Source organism: Rattus norvegicus, chromosome 17, assembly GCF_036323735.1.
Source record: "Rattus norvegicus strain BN/NHsdMcwi chromosome 17, GRCr8, whole genome shotgun sequence".
NCBI lineage: Eukaryota > Metazoa > Chordata > Mammalia > Rodentia > Muridae > Rattus > Rattus norvegicus.
The window spans coordinates 9712501-9727096 of NC_086035.1; the positions used below are offsets into that span (position 1 = coordinate 9712501).

Genomic DNA, 14596 nt, shown 5'->3' on the forward strand with positions numbered 1-14596 from the left:
CAGAGGTCAGCACTGATGTCTTCTCGCTCGCTGTCCACATTTTGGGGTGCAGGGGCGGAGGCAGGGACAGGATTTCTAGATGAACCTGGAGCTCATTGATCTGGCTGACAGGTTGATGAGTTCCAGAAATCCACGTTTCTTCCTCTGTACTATCGGGAGTGTAAAGACAAGAGCCCAGCCATTACACGAATGCTGGGGGTCCAGACTCAGGTCCTGATGCCTGTGCCAGGATCTCTCTGATTTATTCTCCGCTTTGCTGTAACAAAAGCACATCCGGTGAGTTCGTAAGAGAGTTGGTAGTGCTTATTTCTGCGCACCATTGGAGTTTACCACGGTGGAGATGTTACAGTAACAGGGGTGTGAGGCAGATCCCTTGTAACCCCAGTCAGGGGGCAGAGAGAGATGAATTCGGATGCTCAGCTCCCCTCCTCCTCCTTATTCAGCCCAGGACCCCCTCCCCTCAGTAGTGACCGCCCCCTTCCCCCTGCCCATTCAGCATGGGTCTTCTCTCTTCAAGTTAAACCTTTCTCCAAACACTCTCATAGAGACACACCCAGAGCTGTGTTTCCACGGTGATTCTAAACCAAATCAAATTGATAATAGATATTAACAGTGAGTTCTTGGCCTGCAGATCTGGAGAACGTGGGGTGGGGGCGGGGATGATGGAGAGGGGGGGGTCTTCCATTTCCTAGCTCCCAAACCAGTTGGACACCACCGAACGTGGGCCCGGAAGCCGGAGCTTCTGGCTTCTCAGGGGTAGCTGATCAAGCACAATTTTACATGAACAATTTAATGTAGGAAGCTGATTAAAAATTTTTTAACTGCTGTGTAGGGCAAATAAAATATACTCAAGTCAGATTTAGCCTCCGGCCTGCTTTATGGAGCCTCTGTCCAATGTGTTAGCGTTTCAAGTTCCTGGCCAGCCTCCAGCTATGGGCTCACCAGTGGCCAGGCATATCTCTCCTCTCCCCTCCCCTCCCAGCCCCTCCCTTCCTGGTTCCTCCCCTACCTTCCTGTTCCTTTTTGCCATTTTTCTTCGTTCTGGAGCTCCAGTCTCCTGGTGTAGTGACAATAGTAGTAAGGAAGCAACTAAACAGGAAGTTCAGAACCTGAGGAGGCACAGGCTAAAGCCGCTCCCCCAACTCGCTGGCGTCGGGAAGGGCCAGGCCTGTCCGCAGGGCTAGAAGGGGGCAGTGGCTGGTTCCTGGCTAAGAGCCTGGTTGTTTTGGACACTCCAGTCTGCAGACTGTTCTGTTCTCAAGCTAATGATGCCATTTTTAGTGACTCATTAGGATATTCATTAAGAGTTGTTAGCACATCAAAACAGTGTTGGGTGAGGACTGGCGGAGGGCGGCTTCCTGGACATTAGCGATTGTCTAAATTTCCTTGGCAGCAGTGGAGGGACAGAGTGACAGCAGCAGGTTCCCAAATGCTGACGGTCCAGGGGGTACTGCTTCTTACGCCCACACTCCCTGAGCACCTATGTGTGTATGTGTGAGCGTCAGTATCTTCCTCCGGTATGAGGATCAAGTATAAAGTCTCTGGCACAGCCACAGCCACGCTGCTCTTCCTGCACCCGAGAAACGATTATCTGGGCCCTGCCTCAGGACCTCGGTGCTTGCTGAGTTGGGGTGCTCTTGCCAGACCTCGGCCCCTAAAATGTGCCCTTTCTGGGCATCTCACTCAGGCTCTGTCTGCTACTGACGTGCCCTTGCCCCTTCACAGCGCACGATTACCACAGGCTACCCTACCTTTGCTTGCTGTTTTCTCATCCCTCACGCCCCCAACCGGAGTAACTGCTTCCTGAGGTCAAAAGCCTGGTCCATTGGGTCCCTAGCTTTCCGGCTCCAGTAAGGGTCCTGGACAGAAGGCACATGACTATTTGCTTAACGCAAAGTGGTAAGAAAGCCCTATATCCTCAGCCCCGGGATGACAAGCGGCCTCGTATATCTCCCTCGTGCTAAATCTCCAAGTAATACTGCTCATGGCTTTTCTCAAAAAGTCTGAGATCGCTGGAGGAAGGCCACGTGAGACAGTGCGTTAATTTCTTCAGCTCCCAGTTCTTTCCCTCAAAGGATTCTTGTGCACGAGCGCCAGCGACCAGCCGCGCCCGCCGCAGCTCGGCTCACAGCGCCTGGAGTGTGCCTCAGGTGCTGGCAGCAGCAGGCAGGGATCAGGCCGGGCATCCCGGGGCCAGACTCTGCCAATAGATTATTTCTCTGAGTAATTAAGATGGAATTAAAAATTAATTCCTTCCTTCAGCCTGATTGCATTTCAAGGGATAAACGGGGTGTTACGGCTTCTCTGCGGTTTTTCCACCTAAACTTGACTGGATTGTGAGGTGAGGGCAGAGAGGTGTTGGGTTCATCCCTGGAGAGGGAGCTGGGATCTGGCCCCATGAGAGGATGAACTGGAAGGTCCCCGTGCTCCGTGGCCCTCACGGAGGGCAAGACAGCTTGGTGTGTTTGTTGAGGATGCTGTAGTTTTGGTCTGCCTGATGCCGGGTTGCAAGGCGACTCTGACCCCGTGTGCTCCAGGAGGAGGTGGGCTGCAGCAGCCGGTGAGACCCAGCTCCCACAGGCTCTGCACGAATTCTCGCCCCATCCGAGAGCCCAGCCTTTGTCTATGAAAAGGATGGGCCACCTGCTTCCTAGCAGACTGTACATAGGAAAGGGAAGTTAGCCGGGTGACAAGGACACTAAATACACATCCCAAAGCCCCATTGCCAGCCAGAGAGGGAGTGCCTACTTTTCTCTAAACGGGTGTTCTCTTGTCTAGGCCCCACGACTCAAAATCAAAAGCTGAAAAAGCAGGTACAGGCCAGATATGTTGGCTCAAGGCTATAATCTTGGCATTTGGGAGGCTGAGGCAGGAGAATGGCAAGTTGGAAGCCAGCCTGGGTGCTACATAATAAGAATCTTTGCTCACAAAATAGCACAAGTAAGAAAGACGTGGGTGAAAGACCTCCTTCTGGCTACTGCTCCTAGGGCCTCTACTGTATCCTGTTTGTCTCTCTGGAAGCATTTTATACACCCACAAAAACAAACAAACAAAACAACAACAACAAAACACATTTTCTTCCCTCTCCCCCTCTGTTTCCATGAAGGCAAAACACTGGGTGCATCTCCTAGCCTTGCTTTGTTTTTCCCATAATACATTTCTGTGCACAGCATGGCTCCCCAGCCGTTGCCACATCTGGACAGTTATCCACTGCCTGGGTGTGTTCAGCCAGGCCCCTCCTGGCGGACATTCATACTGTTTCCAATATCTTCTCGCTGCAAACGGTTCTGCGATAAATGACCTTAGACACAAGTCATTTCGCTCACACGCGTCTGTTTCTCTAAGGTGAATTCCTAGAAACGAAATTGTTGGTCGGAGAATAAACTACATTTGTTAGAAATAAAGAGTGGGCACTGGAGAGGGGATGGATGAAAACGGGGCTGAGCAGCATTCGTAGACGCCGAGGCTGACTGCGCGTGGGAATTCACTATATGATTCGTTCTACTCTTAGGCACGCTTAAAATGTTCGTGATTTTTTTTTTGAAATGTAAACGGATGATGTCCCTCTCCATATCTTTCAGTAGGGACGTTGGAACTCATCTCTCTACCCACACAAGAAAAACACCGAACAAACTCACGATGAGAGAAGTAAGAACCAGACAGAGTTGGAAGACAGGACCAGGTGACCACAGCCCCAGGGAGACTCCCATGGCTGGCAACTCCCCAGAGCCCTCCTCTACCGACAAGACTCCCTCACACTGGGCAAGTCTGAGACTTAAACACTCTGTTGGCCCAACTTAGAGATGTCCCCATGTTTGTGACTTCAACCCTATTAGCTTCTCAAAGAGAGCAGAGAAGATTACCCCAAGGCTCTTGCTCGGGGAAAGAGAAAGTAGACTTCATCAGGAACAGCTGAGCCCTTTGTCCTGAGCTAAAAGAGCCCTCAGGAGAAACAATTCTATCAGAGCTTTGAGGGAAGGAAAGGGGGCTCCCAGACTCTAGCCTTCTGCCTTCCTGACCCACCTGAGAGGGAGGGGATATACTGGAGAGCATAGGAAATAAAAATAAAATAAAATAAAATAAAAATAGACCGAGATGATAAATAATAAATGGTAAACTTTATTAAATAAACTTTATTTAAGCAAGAAGCAGGGTGAACTGGGCGGCATTCCTGAGTGAATTTGTTTTAAATGCCTGCCCACCCATACTTATCCACCCTCTTACAAGGCCCAATCTCTAGTTATAGCCAGCTTTTCCTGATCCCTACAACCCAGCATTTGCAAGCCTGGTGCTCCCAACTCTCTGGCTGAGTTAGCTGCTTGGCTACTAGGGTTTGCTCCTGGTTAGGTTACAGCTTGTTTGCCATTGAGCTAAGCTAACAGTGACCGTATATGGAAGCCACTTTGGGCCCAATTTTATTGCTCAGAAACGGGAACCGATTTGCAACAAATGTATTTACGTTTAACAGAAGCAAGGTGAGGGCCACGTCCCAGGTCTACTGAAAGACTGGATCCCAGAGCACCTTCCCACACCCCAAACCTTACCACCACCACCACCACCACCACTGAAGGCCTATTTTCACTATCTCCTTTCATTTAATGTGTCCTTGATTTCTCAGACATTTCAAAAACCTCATGTCTAGATTTCTAATATATATTACATATATGTCACACACACACACACACACACACACACACACTCAGAAGAGAAATTAAAGTGTGAAGAGGAGAAGAGGTATCAGAGTAAAGGCAGTAGGATATTGGGACGATCAGAGCAGGGATTTAAATAACTATGATTAATATGCTAAGGGCTGTGATGAGAAGAAAGCAGACAAACAAAACAGATGGGTTACCTAAGCCAAGAGAGTCTCGGCAAGAGCCAAAAAGAAATGATAGAAATAGAAGATACTTGGCTCCCGATCTCATCTGAGCTAAACTCCTCCAGCTCCAGCTACTTGGGAAGCAGGGGCAGAGGAGCCATTTGAACCCAGGAGTTTGAAGCCAGCTCGTGCCACAGAGACAGACCTGTCTGTTTGAAGAAGAAGTCACATCCAACTTCCCCGAAGAAACTCGCAATTGAGAAGAGAACGGAGTGAAATATTTAAAATATTGAAAGAAAAAGAATAACCTGAAATTCTGTATCCAACATAGTTGACTGGTGGAAGTGGAGGGCAAAGGAGGCTCTGAGGTAGGCTGGGGAGGTGGCTTGGTGGGTAAAATTGCTGGAGAGGACCCTCCTGATGGGAGTCCTCTGACTTCCACACGTGAGCACAGGCTAGCGTGTTTGCACATGCACACACGCACATGCATGTACGTGCGTGTCGCACATACACAGAGACACAGACACAGAGAAACACACACACAGAGACACATATACACAGAGAGACACAGACACACACATACAGAGACATATGCACATAGAGATAAACACACAATAATAATAATAATAATAATAATAAACTTTCTCAGGCAAACAAAAGCTGGGAAGATATGTCATTAGGAGACCTGCCCTTAGAGAAATGTTGAGAGATGCTTTTTACTGAGAAGAAAAATTACATGTTGCTCTGAGGCTTTTAGATCAGTGTAAAAAAGACAGAAAGGATATCAGGAAAGGAATAAGTGAAAGTTAAAAAGGTGTATTTTTTTAATTAATTAATATTACAGGTAAGTGTTTGCTCAAAAATAATGGTAGCAATCATGTGTCCGATGACCACAGCTTGTGTGTGTCATAATGAACAGTAATGAAAGAAAGACGGAGGAGGGACTGTGGACACTTTATTACCACGAAGCACCTGCACTACCCGTAAATCAGAACCCTGGGCTGTGTCTGCCCAGCTGCATAATGAAAACATATAGCCGACATGCTACAAGAAGAGAGGAGATAAAATAGAATAAAATGCTTAGTTAAAACCACAAAGACATGAAAATCAGAACACGGGAAATGGACAATGGACAGGAAACAGTGAAAGCCCCGGCTGATAGTAATCGGCTGTATCAATAACCATGGCAACACCAGTGTACTCTATCCACAGCGGCCTTTCAATAGATGAATAGATAAATAGCCTGTAGTACCTGCAAACAATGGGCTGTTATTTCGCACTGAAAAGAAATGAGCTATCAGGTCATGAAAAGACTCGAAGGAAAGCTTGACTGCATGGTGCTAAGTGAAAGAAGCCAATCTCGGGGCAGAGACTGTGTGATTCCAGCTCTGGTTGTCTCTGAAAAAAAAAAAAAAATCAAAGCTTTGAACCGGTGAAGAGAATAATGATTTCCGGGAGTCAGGGCAAGGGGGGAGCGGTGAGCAGGCTGAGCAGAGAGGGTTTTTAAGGTAGCGAGATTACTCTATTTGACGGCACTGTGATGGAACGGTGTGGTCTTGTTTATCCAGACCCACAGAATGTACAACCCAGGACGTGCTCCCTGGCCTTTGCTGACAAAGAGGTTCCTTGTAACACATTTCCCAAGCTGGTGGGAGATGTTAAAAGTGGGGAGGTCATGCGTGTGCTGGAGAAGAGGTACGTGGGACCTCTCTGGAACACCCCGAATTTGATGTGAACTTAAAACTTCTTCCAAAATTTAAACTTGGGGAGGGGGGACAGCATGGTAGGGAAGCTGGATGGAACGAGATCCCTTAGGCTGCTGGGATTCAGGAAGACGCAGCTGCTGCTGAGCGGTGTGGCTGCGACCCCAAACTAAAATTAGAAGCAGCCCATTGTAATTTCACCCAAAAGGTCTGAGAGCAAAGGCTCAAGAAAGTACCTGTACACGCACCTTCATGACAACCTCACGTGCCATGACTACCCTCTGGCCAAGTGACTGCCATCTTGGGGAGTTCAGCTGAGCCCCACCCCTCAGCTGCAAAAGGATGGCCCCACTTGGGCTTTGGCGACTGGAAAGGTGGGAGGGGCCAAGAGACCCTCGCCTGAGTATCTGCTGCTCCTGAACACCCGTAGTAGGCAACTCGGCCTGTGGCCTGGGGAGGGACTAGGAGATGAAGGCTGGGGAGTCTTAGCTGTTGATACCAGATTTGACAGCAGCAGGGAGCACTAGAGGGGCTCTGTGTATTTGGCTGTTGGGGAGCCTTCATCCCTGTTGGGTAAGACTTTCCAAGTCACAGCCTCTTGAGAGGGAAGGAGCAGGCTCGCTCTCTCTCTCTCTCTCTCTCTCTCTCTCTCTCTCTCTCTCTCTCTCTCACACACACACACACACACACACACACACACACACACACACACACAGAGGGATCCCCTCACCTGCCCCTGTAAGGAAGCCCAAAAAACTCATTGGTTCCCCAGAAACAATCCTTCCTCTGTTGTAGGGACCTTAGGAGAAGGGGTAGAAATTGCTTACACATCTCCCAGGAAGGAATTTTAGCAACACAGTCAAAGGGTGGAAGGGATCCAGGCTCCATGGATGGACTCAGAATGGGAAGGACGTGTTCATGAAATATTCCTCATCTAGAAAAGGAAGGAAATGCTGACATGTGCTAGAGCCCAGATGAGCACTCCGTTAAAGTGACACAGATGCACAGGTGCTGTAGGATTCCACTTATATAACTCACCTGTAACAGTCGAATTTATAGGGAGAGAAAATAACCCCATGGTTGCTGAGGCTGGGAGGAGGAGGTGGTCAGTGAGCATTCAGTGTTTTGGAAGACAATGAGTTTTAGAGGTAAACGTTGGTCAGTTTCACCATCCAAAGACTCAAGGAGTCCCGGGCACGGGTCCCTGCTGACTATGAGCTCCCCACCACCTTGTCATTTTATTCCAACCAAACTGTGAGGCCGACGAGACAAACCCAAGACAAACCCTTCCTCCCCAAAGTGTCTCTTATAAGATAGTTGGTCGCAACATAGCTAAGTAGCTATTGTGAACTCTAACAAAGTATCACTCTGAGGAATGCAGGGTGTGTGTGTGTGTGTGTGTGTGTGTGTGTGTGTGTGTGTATGTGTGTATGTATGTTTGTGTATATGTATTTGTGTGTGTGTTTGAGTGTGTATGTGTGTTTGTGTATGTTTGTGTGTGTGTTTGTTTGTATGTATGTGTATTTGTATATATGTATCTGTGTGTATTTGTGTATATTTGTGTGCGTCTGTATGTTTGTGTGTCTGTGTGTGTCTGTGTGTGTGTGTCTGTGTATGTTTGTGTGTATCTGTGTGTGTTTATGTGTGTATGTGTGTTTCTGTGTTTGTGTTTGTGTGTGTGTATGTGTGTGTGCAGGCAACAGAGTGGGAAATGGAAACCCTCTTTCATTTCAATTTTGCCAAGCATCGGAAACTTCTGGAAAATAAAGTTTATTAGTTTGAAAACAGACTGCACAAAAAAAAAGAAAGTCAAGGGGCCGGAAGAGATGGCGGCAGTGGTTAAGAGCAATGGCACTCTTGTATAGCACAAGGTTCAGTTCCCAGCACCCAAATGATGGCTTACAGCTGACAAGAACTGCAGTTCCGGAGGATCCAGCACCCTCTTCTGGTCTCCGCGGGTATTGCATGTACACCATGCACAGACATGCCGGCAGGCATAACAGCATACACAAAATAAACACAAATAAATCTTTAAGAAAAGAAAAACAGGGGTTGGGGATTTAGCTCAGAGGTAGAGCACTTGCATAGCAAGCGCAAGGCCCTGGGTTCAGTCCCCAGCTCCAAAAAAAAGAAAAGAAAAACAAAAGTGAACCACAAGCTAAACTGTGGGCTCTGGCTGATGGTGGTATATCCAGGTTGATCCGTGGGACACTGGTCGGGGCCTGAAGGAGGGGGAGGGAGAGGGGCTGGAGGAGGGGAGGAAGAGGAGTGGAGGAGGGGATGGAACAGGGGGTGGAGGAGGGGCATGTGAGGACTTGCTGCTTTATGCTCGATTTTTCTGCGAACCTAAAATTTCTCTAGTAAAATAAAATCTATCAAATTCCCAAAAATATGAGTGTATTTATAACTTCATACACTGTCAAATCTCTCTGGGGACTGTATACACCTGTGATGTATGAGTGTACCTGTTCACCAAACCAGCATCGTGCTATCCACCTCTTGGATGTGTTTTATATGGGTTCTGAGAATTGATCAGCAGATCATCAGACTTAGCGGTAAGTGCTTTTACCCTCTGAGCCATCTCACCGGCCCTCGGTGTAATTTTTTATGAAGATTTTTATTTAAATCTGACATACATGCAATTTGATATATTTTCACAAAGTAAGCATACATCATTAACAGCGCCAAGATCAAGAGATGGAATATTATCGGTGAGCCCAAAAGCCTCTTCCTCCCCAGGGTAGCATCTGATATTCCCAGGGTAGCATTTAACCTGATTTCATTACCATTGATTAGTTTCGCTGGCTTTTGCCTTTTGTATAAATAGAGTCTTACAGCACGGGCCCTTGTAGCAGGCTTACTGCGTTCAGCATATCTGAGACTCGTCTTGTGTATAACTGAAGCTCATTCACTTCCACTGGAGTCCAGTGTTGTGCTAAGTGACCCCGCCGCAGTTCATCGGTTCTACTCTCGATGCCCACGTGGTTACTTCCTGTTTGGAGCCATGACAAACAGCGACACACAAACACGATGGTGAGCATCATTTCATGTAGTGACCCCATGACTGTTGTATTTTAAAAGATATAGAGAGGGGGGATTATGTTCCATGAGGGTCTGGGGGAAAGGGGTGCCTCAGCGGACCGTGCTGAGACTTCCCTTCCCAGTGACGGACCAGCCACAGAATAGAGTTTATGCAGGGCATGGGGAGAGGAGTTAAGAGGGTAGTAGGGCAGAGAGAGTAGAATAGAGAAGGAGAGGAGTAGAGGAGTAGAGAGGCCAGCCATGCCCACGTGGAGAGAAGGGGTAAGGAGAACCGGGAGAGAAGGGACAAAAGGGGAAAGAGGGTAAGAGCAAGAGAGCAAGAGCAAAAGAGTGAGGAGAGGGCAAGCAGCCCCTTTTATAGTGTCAGGCATACCTGGTTGTTGCCAGGTAACTGTAGGGCGGAGCATACTTGGCTGTTGCCAGGTAACTGTGAGGGTGGAGCTTAGACAGAATGCTAAGAATGACCCTTGCTGTCAGAATTCCAACAGGTAAGCATAGGGGGATTTGGAGACGTCCCTCTTCTAATGTTTATGGTGGTCAGCGCTGTGTGTTTGAAACTTGCAGATCCCGATAATTAAAGGAAAAGCGTTGTTAGCTGGGCATAGTGTGCACCTTTAATTTCAGCACTCAGGAGGCAGAGGCAGGCGGGTAGGTGAGTTCCAGGGCAGCCTGGTCTACAAAGTTCCAGGACAATCAGGGCTACACAGAGAATCCTATCTTGACAAAAGAAAAATAGATAGATAGATAGATAGATAGATAGATAGATAGATAGATAGATAGATAGATAGATAGATAGCACTGCTTTCTACATTAGGGACAGGTATCTTTTAATGTGTGTGAAATGCCTGCTTAAACGTTTGCCTACTTTTTCATTTTACTTTTTTATCTTTGTTACCAATTCATCAGATGTCTTTATACGTGATATGTAGAAGCTCCTTGTTAGGTATAGAAAATATTTTCTTCCTTTCTGGGACATGATTCCTGCTATCTCAATATTGTCTCTTTTGATATTTTTAATTTTCTTTCTTCCTTTCCTTCTTTCTTTCTTTCATTCATTCATTCAATGTAGGAGTCCTCCATCTGCATGTACTCTTACATGCTAGAAGAGGGCATCAGATCTCATTACAGATGGTTGTGAGCCACCATGTGGGTGCTGGGAATTGAACTCAGGGCCTCTGGAAGAGCAGCCAGTGTTGTTTTTGTTTTTGTTTTTTGGTTCTTTTTTTTCGGAGCTGGGGACCGAACCCAGGGCCTTGCGCTTCCTAGGCAAGCGCTCTACCACTGAGCTAAATCCCCAACCCCTCTCTTAGACTCTTTAGTGTACAAGGAAACTACACCCCTGCTGGCTCAAGAACACGGCCAAGATGGCTGCCGAAATAAGGCCCGAAGAAGGAAACCACCAACAGACATGCTAATGTGGGCGGGGGAAATCTCAGGTGTCTGCTGATGAATTGAGGAATTTTGTTTTAACGTCGTCTGATTTATTAATGTCTTCCCTGGTGTTAGTGCTGTGGCTCCCGCCTGCTAGGAAGATGTTTTCTAATATTGCACAGCCTGAGACAAGGGCTAAGATTAATGTCCGTATGTGTATATGTGTACTGCCGTTTTTAATCTCACTACCACAGAACACTTGGCCAAATACCTTAAGGGAGGAATGATTGATTTTTCTGCTCACCGTTTCAGGGTCTACGTGGTAGAGGAAGCATGGTGAAGCACAGGGGGAGCATGTGGTGGCCATCACAGACTAGAGATCCAGAAAGCCAACGTAAGGGGTGCAGGTGCCACCCACATTCGGAGTCAGCTTTTGAGTAATTCTCTCTGAAATGCCCTTGCAGGCCCAGCCCAAGGTGCGTCTCCCCTGCTCAAGTGATTCCAAATCCAGTTGGCATCTGATGAGACCAAACCCCATAGACTCATATAATTAAATACTTGGTGGAACTGTTTGGGAAGAATTAGAAGGCATGGCCTTGTTGGAGGAGTTATGTCACTGGGGTTTCAAGAGCCCACGCCATTCCCAGGTAATTCTCTGGCTGCCTCAGGTTTGCGGGTCTGCTGCAATCTCTGTTACTGCTCTAGCATCTGCCCAATGCCAGGCTCCCTGCGGTGACGGCATGGACTCGCCCTCTGGAACACTAGGCTCCAAATTAAATCCTTTCTAAGGTGCCATGCTCATGGTGCTTTCCCCACAGCAATAGGAAAGTGAGACACCGGTCAAGTCAGCAGTAAAGGTTAACCTTCCCAGAATGGACATCCAACTGATTCTCTTCCGTTGCTCAAAAAGACCACCTTTTCTCCCCAGCCACTCTGGTGAGCAGCTCTGTAAAACTCAGACTCTTACATTGATGTGTGGATCTATTTCTGGACTTTTGTCCTGCTAGTCCATTTGTCTGAAACTTTTCCCAGGTGATGTGAACTCACACTGTAATTGAGAATGACCTCGAACCCTTTCTTGACCTTCCCAAGGGCTAAGATTACAGGAATGTGACCTCTCTCTCTCTCTCTCTCTCTCTCTCTCTCTCTCTCTCTCTCCCCCTTCCTTCCTTCCTTCCTTCCTTTCCTTCTTTTTTTTTAAAGATTTATTTATTTATTATATATAAGTACACTGTAGCTGTCTTCAGACACACCAGAAGAGGGCATCAGATCCCATTACAGATGGTTGTGAGCCACCATGTGGTTGCTGGGAATTGAACTCAGGACCTCTGGAAGTGCTCTTAACCGCTGAGCCAACTCTCTGGCCCCTTTCTTTCCTTCTTTCTTTCTTCCTTTCTTTCCTTCCTTCTTTCTTTCCTTTCTTCTTTCTTCTTTCTTTCATTCTTTCCTCCCTCCTCCTTCCTTTCCTTCCTACTTTCTTTCTCCCTCTCTTCTCTTTCCCCTTCCTTCCTTCCTTCCTTTCTTTCTTCCTTTCTTCCTTTCTTTTACCCCCTTCTTCAGATTTACTTACTTATTTAGCATGCCCGTGTGCCCTGTGTAAGCGTGTATTCTTGGATCTCTTGCTGCTGCCGTTACGGGTTACACACTGGTGGGTGGGAGCTGCTGTTGCCGGTGCTGGGAAGCCAACCCAGGTCCTCTCCTAGAGCCTCAAGTGCTCTTAACTGTTCCTGATGCCAGCATCCTTCCTATTACGTTGTGGTATCTGATTTTCTTCTTCAGAGTTGCCTGGGCCATTTTCCTTGCTTTCGTTTCTGTACCAAGGTTAGAATTAGCCTATCAGTTTCCATAAAGCAAAAATTTGGGATTCTGGTTACGCTCTGTTTGGTTCCAGAGGTCGACTCTGGAGAACCGACGATTTGAGATAGTGACTCTTTCACCCCACGGATACCAAGTCTTTCCATTTATACCAATTCCTTTCTAGTTTCGCTCAACAGTGTTTGGTCGAACTCTATATAGTGGCTTCACTTATCTCCTATTAAAATTATCTCTAGACATTTAATTTTTAATGTCCTTGTGAGTGTCGCCTTTTTTTTTAAACTTTGGTTTTTTAATTCTTGTTTCTATGTAAAAGATGCTGACATTGTATCAGGTAGCCATGATGAACTGAGCAGTGAGTCCCACAGCTTCCTGTGGGCTTCACCCCCCCACGGCCATGCTATCCCTGAGAGACTTTCAATCTTCAATCTTTCAGCCTCCGTTTGACTGACCTCCCTTGCTGAATCGGCTATGATCTCAAGTGGTGATAGACAGAAGCGGGAAGAATGCTGGCTGTTGTCTTCCCTGTGACCTTAGACTGAAAGCTAATGTCCTGTTGTATGCTCCCCTCAGACCGTCTCTTGTCCCCATTGATGCCGTAATTTGCCAAGAACTCTGCTTAATTACAACTGGATGCTGACTTTTATTATATGAGATCATTATATAATTTTTATCCTTCTGTTTCATTATATCAAAAGCTAGCTTTGCATTTCTTCAATAAATCCGATTTTGTTGTGACATATGACTCCCTGTTTCTGGATTCAGCTTACTAGTATTTTATTGGGGAAACTACGTCTATGAAAGAGATCGGTAGGCTTGCGACAGAGATTTTCTTAGACTTTCCTAATCAGGTTTTGATACGAAAGTTTTACTGCCTCATATAAAATAATTGGGATTGTATTCTTTTCTTCTTAAATATTTCAGCGAATAATTTAATCCTCTGGTGGACTTTGTAAAGATTGGCGATATCTCTTCTTTATATTTGGAGAATTATTCAATCAGGACCGGGAGTTTTCTTTGTAGGGAAAGGTTTTGGTCATGAATATAATTTATTTAATAGACACAGAAGTTTTCATATTTTCTATTTCTTCTGTGGGTCTTGGTAAATTCTACTTATCTAGCAATTCTTCCCTTTCTCCAGCAAATATAAATTTACTAGCCCGCAGTCGTTCTCGATTCTCTCGTGCCTCCTAGCATCACGGGAGCTGAGCTGCCGCCTTTGTGTCTGGCAATGGCTACCTTCACCCATCCTGGGCTCCTTTGAAATGATTCTAGGCTGTTACTGCTGTTATTAGCTCTTGTAAAGAAAAAGATAATCAATTTCTTTGGCCCTTCCTATTGCACATTTGTTTTCTATTTTCATTAAAATATACTTGTTATTTGTTTTATATTAAATTCCTTAAAAGAATAAGCTCGCATTTTCGATCTTATTGTGACCTCTGGGAGGCGTGTCTCCCGAGGTCCGGGTATTACACGCTGCCTTCCCAGCGTATGACTCTGTTTGGAGAGGGTAGGACTTTTAAGAGGTAGAGCCTCCTGGGGGGTCTTCTGATCGTTGTGAACACGGCCTTCAAGGGGGATGTTGGGGATCCAACCACTTCCTCATTTTTGATTTTCACATCCCAGCCACGAAAGTGAACGGCTTCATTCTGCTCCATCTTGCAACAGCCCTGATACGGCAGGGCCAACTGTAGGCTAAAACCTCTGAATTGTGAACAAACGGAAGCATCTCCTGCTTATATGCTGGTATTTATTACAGCAACAGCGAATGAGGATGTCCTCCACAGGTTCATACATGGTTCCCAGTTGGTGGACCATTTAGGGAGGACTAGGAGGCGTGGCCTTG

General features: G+C 46.6%; 1 long non-coding RNA gene across 4 annotated transcripts; it reads left to right on the top strand.

Annotated features, from left to right (window-relative positions):
- Window positions 1-10017: 10017 nt before the first annotated feature.
- On the top strand, window positions 10018-13495 carry LOC120097834 (uncharacterized). 4 transcript variants are annotated; one of them, XR_010059372.1, is made up of 3 exons: window positions 10018-10052; window positions 11248-11411; window positions 13187-13495. It is a non-coding gene; the product is annotated as an uncharacterized LOC120097834 (long non-coding RNA). The 4 variants fall into 4 exon arrangements; XR_010059373.1 differs by having other exon boundaries at window positions 10023-10052; window positions 11248-11582; XR_005495643.2 differs by having other exon boundaries at window positions 10043-10216; window positions 11248-11582.
- The last annotated feature ends 1101 nt before the right edge of the window (window positions 13496-14596 follow it).